This window comes from Onychomys torridus, chromosome 13, assembly GCF_903995425.1.
Source record: "Onychomys torridus chromosome 13, mOncTor1.1, whole genome shotgun sequence".
In the NCBI taxonomy this organism is placed as follows: Eukaryota; Metazoa; Chordata; class Mammalia; order Rodentia; family Cricetidae; genus Onychomys; species Onychomys torridus.
The window spans coordinates 30,153,221-30,178,131 of record NC_050455.1 but is presented as its reverse complement, the minus strand read 5'-3'; positions in this window follow the sequence as shown (position 1 = coordinate 30,178,131).

Sequence of the window (24,911 nt, the reverse complement as noted above, 5' to 3'; positions counted from 1 at the left end):
CTACTGAATGTACCAGGCTCTGCTGACTCCCCATAGGAGATCATACTTTGTTGGAGGAGGGAATGGGGGGGGGGGTGGGTTGTGGGGAGAAGCCTGGAGGGGCAGGAGGAGGGAAGTGGGGGGAATTTGTGGTTGTACATAAAATGAATAAAAAAAATTCCTTAATTAAAAAAGTTTAAAAACAAGAAAATTTTCTGAAAAAGTCCATTTTCTGCAACATATTCAAAGTGAAAAAAGAATACATTATAATTTGACCTACTTCAAAAGTGACACACGCCTTTAATCCCAACACTCAGGAGGCAGAGCCAGGCGGATCTCTGTGAGTTCAAGGCCAGCCTGGGCTACCAAGTGAGTTCCAGGAAAAAGCCGCAAAGATACACAGAGAAACCCTGTCTCAACCCCCCCCCCCCAAAAAAGAAAGTTCCCAGAGTAGACAGCACTCTACAAGTCACTGGGTATTATCACATTTGCCATGCAAATGTTCTTGGTGGTGTCCCTTTTGATAGCTTCAATAGTCCTACATCTTCAGTCACTTGAAGTCACTATACTACTGCAGAGGAATTGCTGTCACTTTTTTTTTTTTTAATCTGGGGAAAAACTTCCCAGATCTTCTGGGAAGATCTTGTTACTAAGAGGATCTGTTACATGAGAAGTACTTGTCCTAATCCTTACTTTCACAGTCCACAGTTCTGGGATGGGCCAGGTAGGGCAGAAAAGGACTGTGAAAGGGCTGGGGTGATGGCACAGACAGTGAAGTGTTTGTTTTGTAAGCATAAGGATCCAAGTTTGGTATCAATAAGACATAGGTGGTGGTACATTTTTGTAATCCCTGAACCACAGACGTGGACACAATTGGTTCCTTGGGTTTGTTGGCCAACCAGATTAGCCTAATAAGACATAGAGAAATCTTCAAAAAACAGATGGTACCTGAGGAATGACAACCAATCCTGAAGGCCCTCAGAGACATTCAGCCTTGTGGACTAAACAACTATTGAGTTCTTAAATTCTCCATCAAGAGATAGCCATTGATGGATTAGCTGGACAACAGCTTGTAAGTCACTCCAATTTCTAATAAATGAATTCTGTTTCTCTAGAGAACACTGACTAATATAGTATACATGTAGAATAAACAAGTCTAGAATGTTTATTTGTGATAAGCATCACAGTTTATAAAATTACAGCAAACTGGAGATTTTTGTCAACTACATAGATTTTGGCTGCCTTTTTCACCAAATAAAAGCATAACTATGTGGGATGAAATGTGTTGATTTGTATATGTGTGTGTGTGTGTGTGTGTGTGTGTGTGTGTGTGTGTGTATAATTTTGCTATCTGTATATGTCCTATAATATCATGATATAAGTCTTAAATATACACAATAGAATTTATTTGAAAGAAAGTCAAGAAGTCAACAGCTTGTTATGGAACTAAAATGTAAACAATCAATTAACTAAGTGACACTTTTAGCCAATAAATTAATTGGATGGCAAGAGAATAAATGAAGAATATTAATAAACTAAATGGCTAACTTGCCATTCTGTGCCCAGTAAAATGGTCTTGAAAGCTTGGAAGTACATGCTGCTGAAGCCTTCTTTCCAATTATTTGGCCTTTCTTCTCCTTTATCATCCTCTGACCTTTCTCTTTCTTTCCTCTTATTCATTTGCCATTTCACATCCCTGAGTAATTTTTAACTTCACAGTACATTCTGTTATGGTTTTCTCATTATCTGGCCTGTGGTCTGGTGATATATGAATAGACTTTAACTGATTTGAAGTGAATTTCTGTATTTTCCACAGCTTGGTACCTTTGCTGTTAGAAAAGCTTGCTTTGTGCTCAGTCAATGGCATTAGAGATTGATTCCTCAAGAGCAGGTTACTGAATAAGATCTGAAAATAAAACCAGGAGAGATATCCAAACCTACAGATGTGCATGTTGCATCAGAGTATCACAAAAAATAAAGAATAACAGGAAAATCCAATTCCTCCAAGAGGTCACAAAATTAGACATTGTGCAAGTTAAAAAATAAATAACCAAATTCATAAATATAGTAGAAAGCATCACCAAAAGATTCCATGAAGCACTAGAAATAATATCAGAGGTAGTACAGGTGGTCTAGCAAGTTCTCCAGGTAACCAAAAGGAAAACAAACTGTGAGACTACAGGACCCAGGAATTATGGAGTACTATCAAAAGGCCCAAACTAGTCATCCCTGGGATAGGAGCTGAAATAAAACTAAAGGCATATACAATTTATTGAATTAAATTGTAGCAGAAGTTCCCCAAATTTAAAGAAATAAATGAACATCCAAACAAAATAGGCATTTAGATTCCCTAATAAGCATTACTGAGATAAATTGCTCCATGGCATATTGTAGTTAACATGTCAGTCTCTGTCTACTCTCACAAGAATCCCAAAAGTTGCTTGCATCCTTCTCCTGTTACTTGGGTAATGTTATATCCTTCTGGGGTCTTTGATGTAGTTGAAGACTAGGTGGTTATAATTTCCTTAGTTATGATAAAAGATAAGTTATATATAGAACCTTAGACTTACAAATATAGGATAGATAGGATATCTTCTTTAACATTGTAACTGTAATTCTTGTTTGATAATTGTTTTGCTATCTGAAATTTTACTATATAAAAGTTAAAACCTTGCTTTTTGAAAAAAAGAAAAGGGGAAGTGCTGTGGGATGTTTTGTATGTCAAATGTGTTGCTCTGAACACATAGATGCACCACACTACACTACACTACACACACACACACACACACACACACACACACAATGTCATAAACTTTCATGAACCACATATACACACAGGCATGGTCATACACATGTATACACCACACACAACAGATACACAAACATACATTTAAACAAACACAGGAGTCATATCCAAGAAACATGTATCACTGATGAAACACTCATAGACTAAGTCAATCAAATGAATGGAAGCTGAAAACTAACAGGTACAGCTAATCTGATGTTTGATCAAAAAACAAAAATCAAAACAAACAAAACAAAATTATACTAAATCAATCAGAAAAAATAAAGATCACTTTATACTAAGACATAGAACAATTCCTCAAGAAGACACATTATAAATATTTATGTGCTGAACATGGAGGCTCCCATAAATATGGGGGATCTGCTCCTACTTCACCCTGGGTACTCTTGAGGAGAGAGGGATAAGAAAACATCAGGTAGAAAGAGAGACCTAGTTGACAAGAAGAAAAAGAGAAACACAGAATAGCTTTGGGGGGACTTTTTATAACAATGTCAAGGGGTGAGGCAAAAGACCTCCCCCTTGCTAAAAATAGCCAAGTGTAGACACTTCCAAACACCTGGCATCCAGGCCCATGGTCCAATCATCCTCTTATGCAGTCCTTCTGGGTAAAACAAGCTCAGATCTCACTAGGAAACCTCTGTGGGCTCCCACATATAAAGCAAACATTAATGGGAATGAAGTACCTGGTAGTCCCTGATACTATAATAGAGTGTGACTTCTATATCTGACTCTCATGCATAGAGAGGTTATTTAAAAGAAAAAGCAATAAAGAAACTTCAGGCATAAACTAGAAGAACCTTATAGATGTACACAAAATGTTTCTTGTAACAGAAACAAAATTATACATTCTTCTCAACAGAGCGTAGACCCTTTTCTAAAATAGAGGTCATTGGCATTTTAAGCCTAAAAGCAAGTCTCAACAAATAAAATATATTAGGATAGTTCTTGTATCTTACCAAGGTATAGTGGATTAAAACTAGACATCAACTGCAAAAGAAACTACCAAAAATCCTATATGCCAGTCTTGTATGGCCAGTGGGTAATTGAAGAAATGAGGGAGACATTTTTTAAGTCCTAGGATTAAATGAATATAAAAACACAATTTAGTAAATATTGGGGATACAGCTAAAAGAATGCTAAGCAGAACTAGAATCCATACTCCTCAAATTTTACCACAAGAGAGAAGGGGAATGAACAAGACCAATTTAAGCATACAAAGGTAGATTTATCCTGATCACAAAACCAGAGAACACAACAAAAATAAAACTACACATCCATTTCTCTGATGAACATAGATTTAAAAAATCAATATATATTTTCTAAATCATATTCAAATAATCATGAACTGTGAATGACTTGTTTTCATTCCAGGGACACAAGGATAATTCAACATATGGAAATCAATACATGCAGTATATCACATAGATTAAAAAATATAGACCTTATAATCACCCCAATAGGTGCAGAAATACCATGAATAAAGTTAAAAATTCCTCACTGATAAAAGCCACAAACAACTAGAAGTAGAAGGAACACGCCTCAATATCATAGAGTCAATATGCAGTAAACCTATACAGCCAATACCATACTCAATGAGAGAAACTGAACCATTTCCTCCATGATCCACCTGCCTCATTCTTACTCAGTATATTATTAAGTATCTTTATTAGGGCAATAAAACAAGTGAGTCCAATAAGAAGCATGCAAATATTAAAAGAAGTAATATTAGTATACCTATTTTCAGAGAGTATGATCCTGACTTTAAAAGATAATAATGATTTCGACAGAAATTTCTTATATATCAGATAAATAATAGGAGGCAAAATAAACATTCAGAAATCCACACGATTTCTATATAACAATTAGTTGGTTGAGGAAGAAAACGGGGGAAATCTCATTTATTGTAGCTTAAAATAATATCTAGGAATAAGCCTAATTAAGGCAATAAAATATTTCTATACTGATAAGTTTTTAAATGCTAAATAAAGACACTGAAGGTGGAAAGACTTCTCATACTCACAGAGTGGCATACTCAATATTATACAAGTAGTTATGCTTCTCTAAGTAATCTACAGATCCCATATAGTCTCTGTCAAAATCCCAATAACATGACATTCTTCATAGACACTCACACAGTGCCACCCAATTCCCATATTTCATACAAAAGCAAAAATACTGATTGCTTAAATAATTGTTAGTGAAAAGAACAATTTTGGAGACATCACAACTCCTGATCTCAAAGTATATAAGAGAGCCACAGTAACAACAGCAACATGGTATGAGTTTTCAACAACAGTGTCAAAGTGTACATTAGAAAAATGGCAGCCTCCTTAACATATTTAGAAAATGTGCATTTGGAAAATTTCCACAGTAAAAGGAATTCAACTACATCCATATTTCTTGTCCTAAAAAAAACTCAATTCAAAATGGATCAAGGAAACTTTGAAATTGCTAGAGGATAACACAGGTACACCAATTAAGGTATAGACATAGGCAATGACTCTCTGAAGAGGATTCCAACATCATAGTAAATAGTCCTAAAACTTAAAAGAATGGATAACACAAAATTAAAATGCTTTTGCACACCAAATGGAATAATCAGCAGAGTGAAGATAAATCTTATGGAAAGAAGAAAATCTTTGTCAAGTATACATCAGACATAGGATTGATGTCTATATTATATAAAGACAATCGCTAGGCAGGAGAAATTGGCAGGATTTCAGGGAAAGAGGGGAAGAAGAGGAGGAATCTAGGTGCATGTATTATGTGGGAGAGATGCCAGGAGATGCAGAATAAGACAGAAGCATGGAAATGGAGAAGAGGTGGAAAAGCAATGTGGTAGAATATAGATTAATAAAAGCAGATTAATTTAAGTTATAAGAGCTAGTGGGGGACAAGCCTAAGCTAAAGGCCAAGCTTTCATAATTAATAAGAAGCTTCCTTGTCATGATTTGTGAGCTGGTGGCCGATGAGAAAGCTTGCTACAAATAGGGATAGGATGGAGTAATAGTAATAGCAGAGATAAACAGCATTAAGGTTAATATATGTACTTAAATTAATCTGCCAACCTGTTCCACATCTCCTGGCATGTCTCTATCATAACCCATGCTCCTAGATTCCTCCTCCACTTCCTCTTTCTCCCTGGAAATCCTGCCTATCTCTCCTGCCTAGCTATTGGCCATTCAGCTCATTATTAAACCAATCACACTGACACATCTTCACACAGTATAAACAAATATTCTGCAACATCTTGCTGTGGGGTAATGCACTTGTATACTGATTTAATAAAACACTGACTGGCCAGTAGCCAGACAGGAATTATAGGCAGGATGAGCAAACTAAGAATGCTGGAAAGAGGAAGAGTGGAGTCAGGAGTCACCAGCCAGATGCACAGGAAGCAAGATGACAAGGCAGAACTGAAAAAAGGTACAAAGCCATATGACTTAACATAGATGAGAATTATGGATTAATTTAAGTGTAAGAGCTAGTCAGTAATAAACCTGAGCTAATGGTCAAGCAGTTATAAATAATATTAAGCCTCTGGTTGATTATTTTATAAGCTGTGGGACCATGGTGAGATAGATTTGTCTGGACCGCTTTGGGAAGGTGGAAACCTTCCAACTACAACATCTGTTTCTTTATCCTCCCTCCCTAACACTTTCACATCCCTAACACTCCACCTTTCACTTTCATGATCTACCTGCACCTAGACTCCGTATATGAGAGTAAAGAGAACCCTAAGAAAGACACAGGGATCGCCCAGTGACAGAGAAATGGATGAGATCTACATGAGCAAACCAGGGGTAAGGGGGGTTAATGGAGGGCAAGGGTTGGGGGAAAGAGAGCTTAGGGGAGCAGGAGGTCCCATCTGGATCAGGAACAAAGTGGGAGAACAAGGAAAAAGATGCCATGATATGCCATGATAAACGAAGACCCCATGGGAATAGGAAGAAACAGAGTGCTAGAGAGGTCCCCAGAAATCCACAAAGATACCTCCACAATAGACTAGTGGCAATGGTCGAGAGAGTGCCTAAGCTAACCTACTCTGGGGATTGGATGGCCAAACACCCTAACTGTCATGATAGAACTCTCATCCAGTGACTGGTGGAAGCAGATTCATTGATCCATGGCCAAACCCCAGGATCTCCAGGATCCAATCAGCAAGAGAGAAGAGGGATTATATGAGCAAGAGATATGAGGACCATGATTGGAAAAAGCACAGGGACAAATAGCTAAACTAGCTAAAACACATGAACTGTGAACCAATAGCTGAGGAGCCCCCATGGAATTGGACCAGGCCCTCTGGATAAGTGAGACAGTTGATTAGCTTGATCTGTTTAGGAGGCTCCGAGGCAGTGGGACCAGAACATGTCCTTGGTGTATGAGCTGGCTTTTTGGAACCTAGGCCCTATGCAGAGACACTGTTCAGCCTTGGTGCAGCGGGGAGGGGACTGGACCTGCCTCAACTGAATCCACCAGGCTGGGCTGAATCCCCAGGGGAGACCTTGCCTTGAAGGAGGTGGGAATGGGAGTAGGTTGGAGGGGGGGAGCTGGGAGGATGGAGGGAAGAAAGGGGAATTGGTAGCTGATATATAAAATTAAATTACTTATAAAATAAAGTATTTATTATAAAAAGAAAACATATGACATGCTTATTTTTGTGGACTGACATTTTACTTAACACAATGATATCCAGGACTTTCAATTTTCTTTATCACAGCTGACTAAAACTGAATTGAGTATATGAACCAATATTTTATGTGTTCTTTAATCAACACATAGGTTATTCCTATAAACTGACCACTGTGAACAATACTGCAGTGAACCTGGGCTTCCAGTTTCTTCTATAACAAGCTGACTGACTTTTTCAGGTATATATCAAAAAGTCATGTGGCTAAATCACATGGAGATTTTATTTATTTATTTATTTATTTATTTATTTATTTAAGAAAATAATTTTATTCATTTTACATACCAAACATCCCCCTCTTCCCTCCTCCTGCCCCTCCAGCTTCCCCTCCCAACCCACCCCCATTCCCTCCTACAAGAAGTTAAGGCCTCCTATGGGGAGGTACACTAGGTAGAGGCAGGTCCAAGCCCCTCCCCCTCCCTCAAGGCTGTACAAGGTGTCCTATCATAGAAGTGGGCTCAAAAAGGCCTGGCCATGCACCATGGATGAATTCTGATCCTAGTGCCAGGGAGTCCCTTAAGCAGATCGTGCTACACAACTGTCTTGCATATCCAGAAGGCCTAGTCCAGTCCCATACATGCTCCCCAGCTGTTGATCTAAATTTCATGAGTCCCCACTAGTTTGGTTTAGTTGTCTCTGTAGATTTTCCCATCATGATCTTGAGAAAATGTGGTACATATACACAATGGAGTACTACTCAGCAGTGAAAAAAAATGACATCATGAAATTTGCAGGCAAATGGATAGAACTAGAAAATATCATCCCAAGTGAGGTAACCCAGACTCAGAAGGGCAAACATGATATGTACTCACTCATAACTGTATACTAGATGTAAAGCAAAGGATAACCAGGCTACAAGCTACAGCTCTAGAGAAGCTAGCTAACAAGGAGGACCCAAATAGGGACATGGATCACTCTGGGAAGGGGAAATAGATGAGATCTCCATGAGTAAACTGTGAGTGAGGGGTGGGCAAAGGAGAGTAGGGGACGGGGGATGAGAACATAAGGGTACAGGATGGTCAAGCTGGAATGTGGATGGAGTTGGAGAGCAATGAAAGAGATAACATGATAAAGGGAGACATCATGGGGACAGGGAGAAACTGGGTGCTAGGGAAATTCCCAGTAATCCACAAGGATGACCCCAGCTTAGACTACTAGCAAGAATAAAGAGGGTGCCTGAACTGGCTTACCCTAATAATCAGATTGGTGAATACCCTAACTGTAATCATAGAGCCTTTCTCCAGTAGCTGGTGGAAGCAGATGCAGAGCTCCACAGCCAAACACTAGACTGAGCATCAGGAGTCCAGTCAAAGAGAGAGAAGCAGGATTCTGTGAGCAAGCGGCATCGAGATTCTACTTTTAATTCTTAAGTACCTCTATATTCACATCCATAGTAGCTACAATGATTTCCAATCTCATCAGCAGGAAATAGGTATTGCCATCCTCAGCAGCATTTCTTGTTAGTTTTCTATATGCACAACTTTCATTTCACTTAGAGGCCATTGTATGAGATTACTCTTCCTTACTACTTGTGATTACTTAATGATAGAGGCTGTGCTGTATTATGAACCTTATCTGTGGTCCCTGCCATAATGCAGTATATAATACATACTGTATATCCTTGCTGAAATGTGTGGAAAGGAGAACTGATAATTTATTACAGTCTGTTACAGTGTGTGTGGACCTGTAATGTTCCCCTCAAAGCATGTATCAAAGGCTTCTCCTTCAGAGTGGCACAACTGGAAAATGATAGGATGTAAGATGTATGGCCTTATGAGAGGTCTTTTGTTTCCGGCAACAGGCCCTTGCAGGGAACACTGGGGTCTTAGCCTGTCCCTCTTTTTCCTAAAGGCAGGCATAAGATTAATGCATCTTCCTGACAATGATGTTCATGCAGCCCAGGCTCAGTGCTCTAGTGTCAGTGGTTCATGAGCTAAAAGCTATAAACCTATGGACCAAAGTGAACCTTTTCCCTTCAAGTTAATTATCTCAGACATATATTTACAGCAGAAAGCTAACACACACTGAGACTGGAACTAAAAGGCAGAAGTTCATTTCTCTAGACCATTCTGGGGCTTTCTTTGCTCTGCCTCCACTCTCTCCTCCCTGTAGGATTGCTTTATGAATTTTCTATAAATGTAAATTTATGCAATAATACAATATGATGGTGGAGCCTTTTTTCTTATCAGATCTTTAGACCATTTAAAAAGTAATTATATGAACTCTCAGTGTTATTAGTTATGTTCATTGAATTGGCATTTTCATTTTGAATCCATTTTTAATTACACTGGACACATTTCATCGATATTTCTTCTGAAAAGAGAGGAGTGCATAATGGTATTTGCAGGAACACATGCAGCAGATCAAATGGAAAATGTCTACACATGCAGCCATGCCAGGCATGATCTGAGTCACTGGTAAGTTCTAGAAAAGACCCTACAAACTTAAACAGTATCTGTGCTAGCGGGTAAACTCAAGAACATAGTGGCAATTAACAGCTAAACCCATCTATAGAACATAAGAACCACTGGCTGTTTGACAGTTCTCTTCATTAATTCTGGGAGGGAAGAACAAGAAAGATAAAGGGGAATTTCCTAGCTGAAACTTCATGACTTTCACCTGAATACAAGCAGAAGCATGCAGGAGCATGCTGCTGTGGGCCTGCCAGTGTGGGGCCAAACCTCGGTGTGCAGGTGTGGGAGCCGCAACTCACAAGGTTAAAGAACAAAGTGGGGTAGCTGGCTCATGGGACAAGAAAAAGCAAAAGATCCATCTGTCTTTGTGGATCTATGAGCTCAAACAAAAGGCATCTTGACTTTCACTAGTGACTTAATCCAGAATTCAATAAAAATGGGCCACACAGTAAGTATTTTAGGCTTTGATGGGATTATCAGGTCTCTGTAACATTTTATTCATTTTGTTTGTTTATTTTTTTAAAATCCTTTAAAACACATCTGAAAAAAATAGACTGTGCAGTGCACTCAGCCCCTGCTCTGTTGTTTCCAGTCCCTGGACAAACCATCATCCATATCCCGTGTTTCATTAATTCTTCCTGCTGATGGTCATTGCTGCCATTTTCCCCAGTACAGAAACACTCTAGCATAGACAGTACATCACATTTGCTTTCTGTGGGTTTTCAGGTTCTGTGACTGTAAGTCGAATTACTAAATAGTCTTATTATTAAAAACCCAGAGCCAGATATTGGGGTAAAAACTCAGAGATCAGAAAAGCAAAAAGAAGCCAGCCACGTTCTTACCACTTGGAAATCCTCAGCCAAAGAGATCAACTTCCTGTATACCCATGCCTATATACCTTTCTGTTCTGCATCTCACTTCCTCTCTGTCTGTCTGTATAGACCTCCAGATCTCTGTGTTTAGTTCTGGGAACCATGCCGGGCTCTGTTCCCCAGTGTGGCCTTGAACTCACAGAGATCCAGACGGATCTTTGCCTCCCAAATGATAGAATGAAAAGTATGTGCTAACATTGTCCAATTTCTATGTTTAATATAGTGGTTGGCTTTTTCCTCTAATCCTCAGATAATCTTCATTAGCGTGCACAATACATTAGAGGACACAGTGTATCACATGTGACAATAGCTAGTTCTTCAATAGCTTCTCTTTGTCTCTTTCTTAGCTCTCATAACTATACATGTACAACAATAATTAATGAAAATAAATAAATTTGAAAAAGAGCAAAGAGAGGTATATGGGAAAGTTTGGAGGGAGGCAGGCAAGGGAGGGGTAAATGATGTAAGTATTATTATAATATAAACAAAGAAATAATAGTTTTAAATCTATATGGTAGTTATTTGGCAGAAAACCCTTCAGTTTGGGTGATGTGTGTAATTATTCCTCATAATTTTGTTAGAGCTATGAATTTATCTGGGAACACCAATCATCTATCATTTGTTAAAGACCACAATACCATTGTCTCTTGTCACTGGTGATTTCCTACTGTTATTATTTAATAAAGGTGTTATGTACTAGGTTGTTTACTGTAAAGTTACTATTTCTCTCTTTGTAATAAAAATAATGTAAGCAAATTTTAAATTACTAAGTCTTGTGTTCCTTTTTACACTAAACTTTCTCATTACCATTTATGAGTTTTTATTTCCATATACATTATGACTTTATTATAAGAGCTCTGCTGTGGGATGTTCTGTATGTCAAATGTGTTGCTCTGATTGGTTAAATAAAACACTGATTGGCCAGTAGCCAGGCAGGAAGTACAGGTGGGACAAGCAGAGACGAGAATTCTGGGAAGTGGAAGGCTGAGGCAGAGAGATGCTGCCAGTCACTGCCATGAGAAGATGTTAAGATACTGGTAAGCCATGAGCCATGTAGCAACTTATAGATTAATAGAACTGGGTTAATTTAAGATATAAAAATTAGATAACAAGAAGCCTGCCACAGCCATACAGTTTGTAAGTAATATAAGTCTCTGTGTGTTTACTTGGTTGGATCTGAGCAGCTGTGGGATTGGTGGGTGAGAGAGATTTGACTGTGGGCCAGGCAGGACCAGGAAAATTCCAGCTATAGAGCTCTAACTCTCTTTTTTCCCTTCCTCATTCTATCCCATCTCTTTCTCTCTTTATACTCTATTTTTCTCTTCATGTTTCTGCAAGAAAGTCCCACAATTCTTCATTTAATTAAAATGTTTGAGTTAATTGCTGTCATTATTCATTTTTATTATCAAAAATATCTCAGATACTGTCAGTTGTGTCTATTTGTCATGTGTCTTCCTTTTATGTGAATCTCATTTCTTTTCTGTAATATTTGTTTTATTTGTGTGTGTAGTGTGTGCATGTGTGTGTGTGTGTGTGTGTGTGTGTGTGCATGTGTGTGTGTATGTGTGTGTGTGTCTGTGTCTGTGTGTGTGTATACAAGTTCCCATACAGGACAGAAGAAGGTTTTGAATTCTCTGGAACTGGAATTATAGGTGGTTGTCAGTTTCTTGATTACAGTGTTGGGAGTGTAGCCCAAGTCCGTTGGAAGGGCAGTACATGCTCTTACCTGGTGAGATTTCTCTTCATTGCCTATTTCTTATAAAATAAGATATTATTGGCTACTAATCTTCTCCCTGCTCACACCCCTCTTTTTTGTTGTCCTCATGTAGGTTCAGTGTTTTCTCTAGGAGTCTTTGTTTGAGTTGTTATTGTAATGGTATTCTTTGTGTGTGTGAGTGTGTGTGTGTGTGTGTGTGTGTGTGTGTGTGTGTGTGTGTGTATGAGTGTGGGTGTGTGTAAAATGGCCTTGGCATATAACAAGACCACTAGTCAAAGCATGTGGGGATGGTATAATTCACGGTTACCCTCCCAGTGACAGTGGTTTGAAAACAGAAGCCTACAAAGGTGTCTGCACTTACCCTTCACTGGCATTAATGAGGCAGGACCCCTCCAGGTGCCACACAGGCTGATCTGACACAGGAACCCTGGTCTTCCAACCTCATCTGATGAGAACTCAATGTGCTCTTGTCCCCAATGATGCAGTTAGAGGAGGCTTTCAGTCAGACACATCACATGACACTCAACATATTCAAGCTGAACCAGCTCGACTTGAGTAATAAAAAGTGACACACATATACCAATACCTGGGCAACTGAGATGTTAGAGTACCTGACAAGGATTTATAGTGGCCAAGAAAAAGTGGCCCGTGAGAATTACAAACATGTTTAAGAGTAATGAGAGTCAAGTCTCAGGAAAGGTACAGAATATATTTAAAATGAAATAAAAATTAAAAACGATCAAAATAAACCATTGCAGAATGTAGATCTCAAGTGAAATAATGTGAAAATTTCAAGAGAGAACAATATAAAATAAAGAGTCAAAATATCAGAGAGGGGGATGGGGTACATGCAGTAGTAGAGCAATTACCTGGAGTGCTGAAGGCCTTGGGTTCAATCATAAAATAAATAAATAGCCCCAAGGACACACAAAATTATATTATAGTATATAACAAGTGTTTCATTGGTGTCTCAGGGAGAGAAGAGAAAGATGACAGCAATAAATATCAGTCATAAAAGAAACAGCTAAAAAATCTTCAAATTTGGCAAATTATATGTGGAAAAAAGTCTAAGCAAGTATACAATAGGCAATCAATTAAAAGTTACTTAATGGCACACTAAAATGATTTTAATAAAATCTGAATAGATGTTTGTAATGTTGAGGGATCATGTTAGATTAGAAGATTTTCTAGGTTGCCCTGTAGTTCAGATGTCAACAATATGCATCCAAGACAGAGGAATACCCATGATTTCAAACACGGAAATTTGTGCATAAGGAAACATGTCTCATTTATCATAGGCCATAATCTATACAAGCTCTCAGAGCATCAGTCCTGTTGAAAATCAAAATCATTCTCCTTCAGGAATTTAATTTTGGTTATCAACTGAGTATAACTTTAGCATAAAACTCAGGAAAGGGATATTGTCAACTACTCTGTTTCCATGGCCATTAGATGCTTGTCATTTTGGCACTGTTCAGCACATATTCAAAAAGGATAATACTCTTTTAGGGGACGATATGGCTTAGATTTTCCCATTATGAAAATATACATCACTCTATACATAATGAATGTAAATTAATAGTGAAAATTTACTACTTGTCAGATATATACTAATAATTAAGACAGTGCTAAGAGCTTTAAATTCATCTTAATATTAATTATAAGCTAACAAAGCAATTAATATTATTTTCCCCACCTTACATAAGATGCTAAAACATGTTGCACATAAATTGTCTAGCCAGGATTGGAATCTGGCTATCAAACACTATAGCTAGAGAGATTCCTGAAGTTGGGGACTGAGTAAGGTGGCTTTTAATAGAAGAAGAGTCCAAAATTTACTACCTAAATATCTGAGAAAGTATTGAGGATTTTGAAAAAAGATGCAATGTAATTACAATACTATTGTAGGAGTAACATAGGTACACTGTAAAGAGATAAGAGACATATATTTTAAGGATCATTTAAATCTGTAATTTTAGTATAGAATAATTTGAATATAAAATATATTTTAAACTGGAATAAAAAATGTAAACTATAAAGTATTGGATACATGGTTTCTACTGTGGAATATGTAGAGCCCACTGAAGCTAAGTGGAAAAGTACACAGAAGACGTGTGGGGCAGAATCAGCAGAATTAACACTTGATTGAATTTGGAATCAGAGTCACACACTATGTTTTCAGTAGATTTATGATGATTCATCAATGTTTTTATCTTTAGCATAGTGTGAATTTGATTATGGAAAGTTTAAAATCTTTAGAAAAAAGAAAATACCAGAGTAAAATAATTAGTTGTGTTTATAGGGGTGTGTGTGTGTGTGTGTGTGTGTGTGTGTTTATATGCTTAAATGTTATTTCAGAATTTCTCTTATATTTTATTTCTTTAAAATGCTTTTTATTGGAATTAAATTACATCACTTTCCTCCCTCTCTTCCCTCCCTCCAGGCCCTCCTAGCTAGCCCCGCTCTAACCCCTCCCATGAACCCCCTCAATTTGATATTCTATTTTCTTTGATCATTATTTTACATAGGTATGTGTATATTTATATGTAGATTTTATATATAAAACCTGCTGAGTCTATTTTTGTTGTTGATAGGTGTGTGGTTTCAAAGATGAATGCTCTGTATTAGACAGCCAATAATGGGGTTCATCCCTGAGAAATACTAATTCTTCAGCACCAGTAGTTATTAGCTGCCTGTAGTTCTTCATCTAGGGGTTGATATCACACAAAATTTTCTTCCTTCCACACTAATGTGTCCATTGGTATTGACTGTTTAGGTCTTGCTTATTTAGCCATTTCTAGGAGAATTTCACAGCAGACTTCCTGGTATGCCAGTTCTGACTTCCTAGTATCCCGATTTTGACTTCCTGGGATTCTGGTTCTTAGAATCTTTCAGCCCCGTCTACCACTACCACGGTGTTCCTGATGACATAGATAGAGGAGTTGTGATGGAACTGCATCACAGCATTTCATCTTGGTAGAAGCTAACATGCAGGGAAACTAGTATTGCCGTGTTATGTGCCACTTTTCCTGATGATCTACAAGCAGACATCTAGGAACACCAAATAAGAAACCATTGACAGAACATAGCAATGATTTGATTCTGTCAAAGTCCACTGTGACAAAGTAGTTTGTTGGCATTACTCACAGGAGTATTGTGAGGGAGGGCCGAGATAAAGGAACAAGAAGACTCTTGGAAAGCTGCATCACCCCAAAATGCACCCCAGCACAGGTGACACTTCTTGGAGTCAACAACCTGCTTCAAAACTTTGGGAAGGGGTATTATGAAATTGTTAAGTTTGAGCTTTTCCAGGTTTGTGTGTTTTGTTTACTTCCTGATTATCATGATGCACCCTTCTCCCTCCAGGAAGGAATTTTTCAATTCTTGAGGGGTTTGCTACACAACCTGTGAGTTAGCCTAAATCAGATTATTAGGCCAGCTAAATTTATATCCTTCACAACACCTGGTTGTAGCTTATACTTGGTAAATTAGTGAATAACAGTCATTGGGGCCTCACGTATGTGCAGACTGAACCTTGCTGCTGTATTCCCATTTTCATAGAAAATCAGAAGGCAGCAAACAGCACACCTCTATTGTAAAAGTATACATAGTTAAAAATTTATATAGGACCATGAGCATATCTCTATAAAACTTCAGATCTCATCTCAAATTTCCTCAAAGAGATACTTTTTTTTTTTTTTCTTGATTCTGCACTTGGATTTCACAGGGCTGGAGCTTTGAACAAAAATGTTCAGATTTCAAAATCTTCATGAATATCTTTGATGTAAAAGATTTTTGAAGCCCCCTGAGCTGAACATATTTAAAGATTTCACTTAGCATTTCCATTTCAGAACACACTAGAAATATTGGCAAGATGTCACCCTCTAGTATGTAAACTAAATCCTCCCCTGATTGTTTTTTTTGGTTTTGCCAACTAACTCTCCTGCACCAGTTCTACCTATTGTAATACACCCTGCTCCAGTGACAGTTTTCTTCAGGGATTGCAAATATGCAAAGCTAGAGACTCCTTGCAGGAAGATTCAAATATGAGATAAGGACCAAAGAAGGAAATGTTTCAAGAAGAGAATCAATACTAGAATGAGTATCAAAAATAACTGTTAACTGGTTTGATACAAAAGATGATGGGAAAATGCTAAAAGGTAGGTTTTTTTTCTTTAGTAACTATGAGTTACTTTTTAAACTATTGATCAACTATATTCCTTGGTTGAATCCTTAAGCATTAAATAATTCTGCTAGGCATTCATGACCAGGTGAAAGTTCAAAGATTTAAAGGAAGGAAGGAAGAAAGAAAGAAAGAAAGAAAGAAAGAAAGAAAGAGAGATAGGAAGAAAGAGCTGGTTTAACATCACAATGTTGTATTTGAAATTCATTGAGGTAATTTTTTTAAAAAATCAGAGGAAAGGAGAAAATATATATGTAAGAAAGGGATGTGCTTAGTAAGCATCCTAGCAGTAATGAAATTTAAATGTCATATATTTTCTTTTTCTCTCACGATAAGCATATGGGGCTAGTTGTCCTTATGCCTACATAGGACAATTATCCTTGTCCCAGGTTCTGATCACACAAGTTCTAAAACAAGGCTTTTCATTGAAAAGGAAAAAAAGGCTTATTATTTTATGCATGGGTAATAAATAATCCTCTTCATTATAGTATTACAAAGGTATACAGACATGCTAGGGTAGCACACAAGGGATTATGAAATTGTATTGGGGAGATCAGGGATGTCTCTTAGGTGAGACAGTGTATCATGTAAGTTTTAGGGGAGAAAAGTAATCAAAGAGTTGGAGACAGCCAGGCAAATAAGGCACCGGGGGTTTCACAACTTTGATGTCCACTGAAATTACACAATAAATCCAGTCACTTGAAGGTTTTTCTACACCCAGAACACATATCTTTTATTTTACTTCTTAGTACTCCTCTAATCTTTACTGGCAAGTTCAAGAATAATTAGCTATTACAAGCTCTCCCCACTATACAGTCTAAATAAGACATGATTCATCAGGGTCACTATCTAGAAGCTTTTTCCACTTTATTTTCTTTGTGACAAGCATTACTCTATATAGACTATTTGGTTATTTTCTTTCCAAATGTGCTTACCAGAATGTAAGTCCAAAGAGTTAGATTCTAGTACACATTTCTTTCTATAAAACCATATATCTGGGACGGTCTCTGATACACAGGAAAGGCTCAGTCAGTGCTTGTCCAAGAAGGAATAGTTGTCTTCTGTTCCAAAGGGAACAAAACTTAGGAACATCTGCTATACTTCTGCCCTGACATTTTGAACAGCATATTAATGCTACATTCCTTGACTTAGTGTGAACACTGAGTCATAAAACAATGCCAGAGCATCCATTCTAACACATTAAAACTTTATGGAAGTGCCAATATTTGATTAAATATAATCATTGTCACTGTACTAAATAGTTTCATGGCAGTAATCTGCAGATATCCGAGAATCACGAGTCTCATTTGTGCATCTTGCACCATCCATTTTGACTCTTACCTATCTCTCCACAAGAGCAAAAATAGAAAGAAAAATCAACTCAGTTTATTAAATATTTGTTGATAATATGTTTTTGGATAAAGCTGTTGAGTAAAGGAGTCAGTAATTGTGCTATTATTCAAAAGCTAATAGAAAGGAAACATGGAAGACTTCTTATTAAAATGCCTTTCCATTTATAAATCTTTTCAAGGTATAAGAATGAGTTTAAACCACAGTTGAATAGAGTCTTGGTTTGAATTGTCCAAAGATGTTGTTATCTTTCTATGCACTAGTTCAGTGGTATTCACAGTGATAAAAACTAACTGAATGGATTAGAATACAACAATGGCAGACACTGGGCTCTGTGTATGCTTAGCATCCCTCCAATTCTCATTACAATAACATGCTAGACAGTAGAATAATCTCTATTTTGAGATGTGAAAATTTCAGGTCAGGCAAGTTTTTCTGATGAGTCAGAGTGGTTCCCATTGGAGTTTGCAGCAATCTGATCACAGAGCCAATTTCTAGTCAGTAAACTATATGAAACAAACGTCTAACATTTTTCTTTCCAAATGAGAAATCTACTCATTTAGTTCCTACTTAGTTGCTTTATAATTCATATTAATTTCTGCTATTGAAAGCAGCTGCTCTGTTTATGTGCTTTATCATAGATTTAAATGTACAGAGAATCAATACTAAATCCATTTTCTATTGAACTGGAATCTTACATTCACTGACCACCAAAAGAGATTAAAAATGCCCAGATACCAAAGTTCTGACTGAATCTCAAAGCAATTAAAGATCAGAAATTGGACTCACAACTCAGATTGCTGTGTTACTTCATAGTTAAAGTGCAAGTTAATATGGGTGTAATATGTTCCATTCCAACCGTTGATGCAATCTCTGATGCAGTGAAAACATTTTGTTAAAATACTTTCTACTTTCTTTAATTTGCTATCATCTCTGGATCCAGTCATCCATCATAGAGTTCATGACTTAGCTTGATAGCAGGATTAATGACTCCCAAATGACTTGACTTTGGATTCAATCTTATTTGTTACAGTGTCTATCTGAGAATTTTGCTTGCTTAGTTTTTCATTGTTGTTGTTTCCTTTATTGGTTGTTTATTTCTGTCTTTTCAGACAAGGTCTCATATAATGCAGACTGGCATTGAACTTTCTCTGTACCCCAAGCCAACCTTGGAGACATGATATTCTTGCCTTTGCTTTCTGAATACTAAGGTTACTACCATATGCCACTGTATCCAGTCATCTGAGGGCATTAAAAGATAATAGCCTTACATAGGCCTGGGTTCTAAAAGTGAACAGCCTCATACTTTGTATTTTTAGGACAAGTTACTTATTCCTTTGGAACCTACATTTCTTCTTCTATTTAGGTAAAAGAAACATACTCCCAAGTCTTTTTACTTCTAAGGCATTACAAAAGCATATTATTTAACATGAAGCATTTAATAACACACGCAAGATGATCTAATCATGATTTATGATGTCTAAATTTCTTCCATTATCCTTGACCCTGGAGTTAGTTCACTTGAATAATTATAGGGCAAAATGAAGGAAGTTGAGAATACAACTGAATTTTTTCTTCCCTTTTCGTGTCAGAATCTTACCTGCCTCCTGGTCATTACCACTGTTCCAACTGAGACATATTTGCCCTGCCCTTGCCTCCTATTATGTAGCCATATATTTGATTATAGGACAAAATAGGAGAGCCAGAGAAGAGGAATCTCTCTTACTTGGGCTTTTAACAGATGCTTAATTAACCTATCCATTTTTTGAGTTGGGAATCTAAGAAAGTCACATATATTCTATACTGGTAAAGTATAAGTGGCCAAATCTAAGACTTACACATCTCACATCTTAGATTTAATCAAGCAACTGCTTGACTTGTTAGCAATTCATGGGGAATAGTGCTATATTTGAGCAAGCAGCTAGCCAGGATCTCCAGTGCTTTGCCTCTGTAGACCTTTCCCCAAACCACCCAGTAAGTATTTACATATTGTGTTTATAGAGGATGATGTTTACTTTACACACACACACACACACACACACACACACACACACACACACAAACAAACAATTATTTTTAGAAGATAAGCTACAAAGATGTATGAAATTGTTTAATTAAAATGTAAGTTTGGAAAAATCATTTTTAATACTTTTAATAGTAGGGAATATCCTTAAACATCTTCCTGAACAGAATATCAATAACGAAGGCACCAAGATCAACAATTAATAAATGGGACTTCATGTAACTGAAAAGCTTCTATAAGAGGGTTGGGGATTTAGCTCAGTGTTAGAGCGCTTGCCTAGCAAGCACAAGGCCCTGGGTTCAATCCTCAGCTCAAAAAAAAAAAAAGACAAGAAAAAAGAAAAGCTTCTATAACGCAAAGGGCATCATCAATAGGACAAAATGGCAGCCTACAAAATAAGAAAAGATTTTCACCAGCTCCACATCTGACAGAGGGCTGATATCCAAATATATAAACTCAAAAAACTAAACATCAATGAACTAAATAATCCAATTAAAAATAGACTACAGATCTAAACAGAGAACTCTCAACATAGGAATCTCAAATGGCTAAAAAAAGAAATGTTCAACATTCTTAGCCATCACAGAAAAGTCTTAATGAGAGATTTTTCTGTAGACAGTGACAAGAAACACATCTACCTAATACCATAGACCACAGGGGACTAGATAAACACAAATACTAAAAATTTTAAATCAGTCATCTTTCAACATTTTTAACAATTCACATCCATTTCTTTTAGTAATACATGTTTTACACAAATACTATGCAATGGTATTCTCTTCATGGGATCAGGTAACATTGTCTGATTTTGCAGCCTGTTCTACACTTAGAAAAGCCCATAAATCAAAAGGTTAGTGACTGAGTATTATTTGTATATGCAAATATAGGAACTTCTTTGAGTTCTTCATCTTACTTGGCTCCACTTCACATTTTCCATGGCTGATTTCCAGAAATTCAAAACCTTGAATGAAAACATAAATAAATTCAAAGCTTAAAGGACAATTCCGGAGCCCACTATGGTAAGAGTAGTAGGTCACAGTTAACCACCAGATATGAAGCAGTGATGATTCTTCTTCATACAAGTCAGTTAAAGTGTATTAGCTATTTCCTCTCTAATAGTTACCAGGTTTATCGACTAAATGACCCAATTAAAAATTTGCAATTTTTAAAATTTTACCATGATTAACCCAAGCAAGCATTTATGATGCAAATGTGCTTCTATGAAAAATATGTATCCAACCATATGAAAATCTCCTTGAGTTGATTAAAGATTATGTACCCAGAAGATGATAATCATTCCACATGCACTGACTTGGTATCTTTCATTGCTCCTGGAAGTTTCTTTGGCCCCATCAAGCTTATCCCAGCCTCCCTGCCTTCTTAAGCAATTTCACATGGAGTGTCAGATTTGAAAGGTTAGGTCATGGAAAAAATGTAACTCCCTTGCTTTAGCCTAAGATGATACTTGTCTATCAAGACTCCTCAGCCTTTCGACCCACATAAAGCTTCCAACAAGAAGCTCCATTACAACAACTGTATCACTAGTTAACAGTAATATGTTAAATGCCATGAGGTTGACCTCTGCAAAGCTTTGATTTAGTTTTCATTGTACTACAAATTTTTAACATGCTATTTAAAATATTGATTTATAACTATGATGGTTGAAAAATGAACAAATACTAGCCTTGAGGTTTTGTTTTATTTATTTATTTTTCCATTTCTGGGAATTGAATGCAGGACCTTTTGCATGCTATGCAAGAACTCTACCCCTGAACTACATCTACTACCTTTCAGGGCTTGTTGTGTTTCCCAGAATGACATCTGACCTGACTGACTGTGACCTCCCTATGACACACAAGTTGCTGCAAGCTTCTATTCCTCCTGCCTCTCCAGTAGTGAGGACATACCAGTAGCCTGGTTCTGCCTTGGTAATTTGGTGTTATTTGGACATAAACATACATTTTTATTCAAAATTAAAATACAGACTCTACAGATCACTGACACTGCAGATATACCCATTTTATACCCTCAGCATTAAATAAAATTACATAGTTCTACAGTGAATTCTCCTTACGCAACTTGACTTCAGCCTCCCAAAGTTGGCCCCTTCCTTTACTGGGCATGGAAAAATTCCCTCATACTCTGCTTAAACCTTCTTAGAGTTTTCTGTTTATTCCAGCTGATGTGGAAATTTAATGAAGTTTATCATCCTAATTGCAGGGTGCTGTTGGCTCATGTTCTTCAACATAGAAGTTTAAATAACTACATCAGAAAAGGAATAAAACAAGTAGATAGAGACAGGACAGAAGAAAAATAAAGGTAATGTAGCATCTCTTTTCCTGTCTTTTTAAAACAAGTTCTCTGCGGTTATTTAATAAAACCACCCACTTGCATTGATAAATCACTTGCAAATTATATCAGCCCTAAATTAGTTCCCAAAGTTCCTAGCTGCTGATGGCAGCAATGTTTTATGGAGATTTAAACAAGGCGATTTGGCAAAGAAGCATCAGCTCGCCCTTGTGTAGCCCTGAAATAACTGGTGGCAGAGAGTGCCTAAGAAATGAGGGAAATGTTCCCAATAAGTAACTTGTCAGTTTGTCCGCTTGTTCTGCCCCAGTGAGCTGCAGCACGAATGTCTGATGGTCAAACATATTTACCCTTCATCACCTTGTAAGGGTAAGTTCATCTACACTGATCTATGCTAAAAACAAAAGGAAAAGTTTCTATGCAGGTGGTTTGTGACAAATGTATTCAGTGGGATTTTACTGGTGCTTTATTTAATATTGTACAAGTTTTCTAAGGAGAAGTGTAAAGAATATTGTAGATGTCTGTCTGTCTATCTCTCTGCTCCTTTTTCTGCCCATTTCCCTAAACTATTAACTAAATAAAAATTATGACATTTGTGTTCAACTGACTTACAATTCTACAGAATCACAAGACATTCTTGTATTAGTAAGAGATCATCATTACATCAACGTCTCAACTTAGAAACCAAAAGCACATTGCTCGTCTGTCTGTCTGTGATCTCAGCTCTGTCTCTCTGGCATTTCTGTCTCACTTAACACAGCCTTCAACTACAACTAAGGAGAAAAGATTGAGTTGTAATCCCTCAATGCAAGGACACTACCCAGCTCTTGGGAATTCTTTATCAACAAGACATTTGCAACATTTTGGATTTCCTGAAAGTTCTTCTAGAGTGATGGCTGTTTTCATCAGAAACTGTCTGGCTTATGTGCAGAAGTGAAAGCTTTTCATGCTTGAGCATCCAGTGTGAAGACAGATATTCCCTGAGGAGAAGGGCTTCTGATACAGTGGAGACTCCCACATAACAGCTTTATAAAATGCAACAGAAATGCATTTGTGCAGAGGGCTGCTCCATCAGACAGAGGTTTACAGAACTGTACCCAAATGTCTAGAGTGTCCCCAGTTCACAGATATAAGACCTAACTTTCTTAGTCCTACTGGCCTTTTGTACTTCATTGTCCAATTAATAAATACTCTACATCTCTTCTAAGACATAGTAGTACAGTGGGAATCAAGGAGGCAGAATCTTGCACTCATAGCATTACCTTTTAGAAGAACAGGTAAACATAGAGACTGAATAAATGCACATTATCATAGGCCTTAGACAGGATAGAGCATGATATTATCCACTTTACAGTATATGGAGAGGGCTACTTGAGAAGACATTTGAGCTTCCACTGAATTTACATGGCACTATCATCAAGAATTAGTCAAATATTCTTGATGCGAACAAACTTGATAAATGAAAAATCAATTGAAATAAAATTACTACTATTTTTTTTTAAATAAAACCAACTGCTTATATGTATTTCCTCAAAATTTCCTACCTTTTACTAACATACTGTCTCCATTGGCATAGCACTGTAGAAGTTCTAAAAACAGATATTGTATGCTCTGAAGTTCTTTCTTCCCTGTAAGATTGTTTTGGCTTTTCTGATTTTGGGGAATTTCTATATGTATTCCAAGCTCTGTTGTCTTAGTTATTGCACAAGAAGCTCACTGGGCTTTGGATTTGTACAACAGAGATCAGTTTAGAAATGATGAATATCTTTATAACACTGAATCTTTCCATTTCTGAACAAAGACAGTATCTTTTCTTATTTTAATTTCACTCTGTAATGACTTAACGCTCTTGGACACTTTTAAATATATATATACATCCATCCTTAGGTGTATGTTGTTATTTCTGGTGAATGTAGAATTTTCTTTCTTTTTTTTCAATATGTTAGCATGTTGAATAACATGTTTTTAAATATTTTATTAAAAACTCCTTATGTGCCGGGCGGTGGTGGTGCATGCCTTTAATCCCAGCACTCTAGAGGCAGAGCCAGGCAGACCTCTGTGAGTTCAAGGCCAACCTGGTCTAAGAGCAAGATCCAGGACAGGCACCAAAACTACACAGAGAAACGCTGTCTCATAAAACCAATATATATATATATATATATTTTTTTTTTTTGACCATATTATTTTGCCTCCTTCAACTCTTCCCATATAATCATTACCTCCTTATTCTCCTAACTTCAAGTTCTTACTCTATCAAAAAAAAAGGAAAAATTTTTTTAAAATTTAAAAAGAAATTCAATAAGGCAAATAATTACAAAGCAAAATGAAACAAAAGGCACACACACACACACACACACACACACACACACACACACACAAGTAATAGAGTCCATTTTGTGCTAACCAACTACTCCTGGACATGGGCCATACAATGGAGTCAGGTTGATATGGCCAGTGGCACTGTATTGAAGACAACTGAGTTTGCCTTTCCCACAAGATACTAATTGAAAATAGATTCTTGGTAGGGTGGGACTTTGTGTCTACTTGCTCTTCTCAGTGCTGGAATAGTG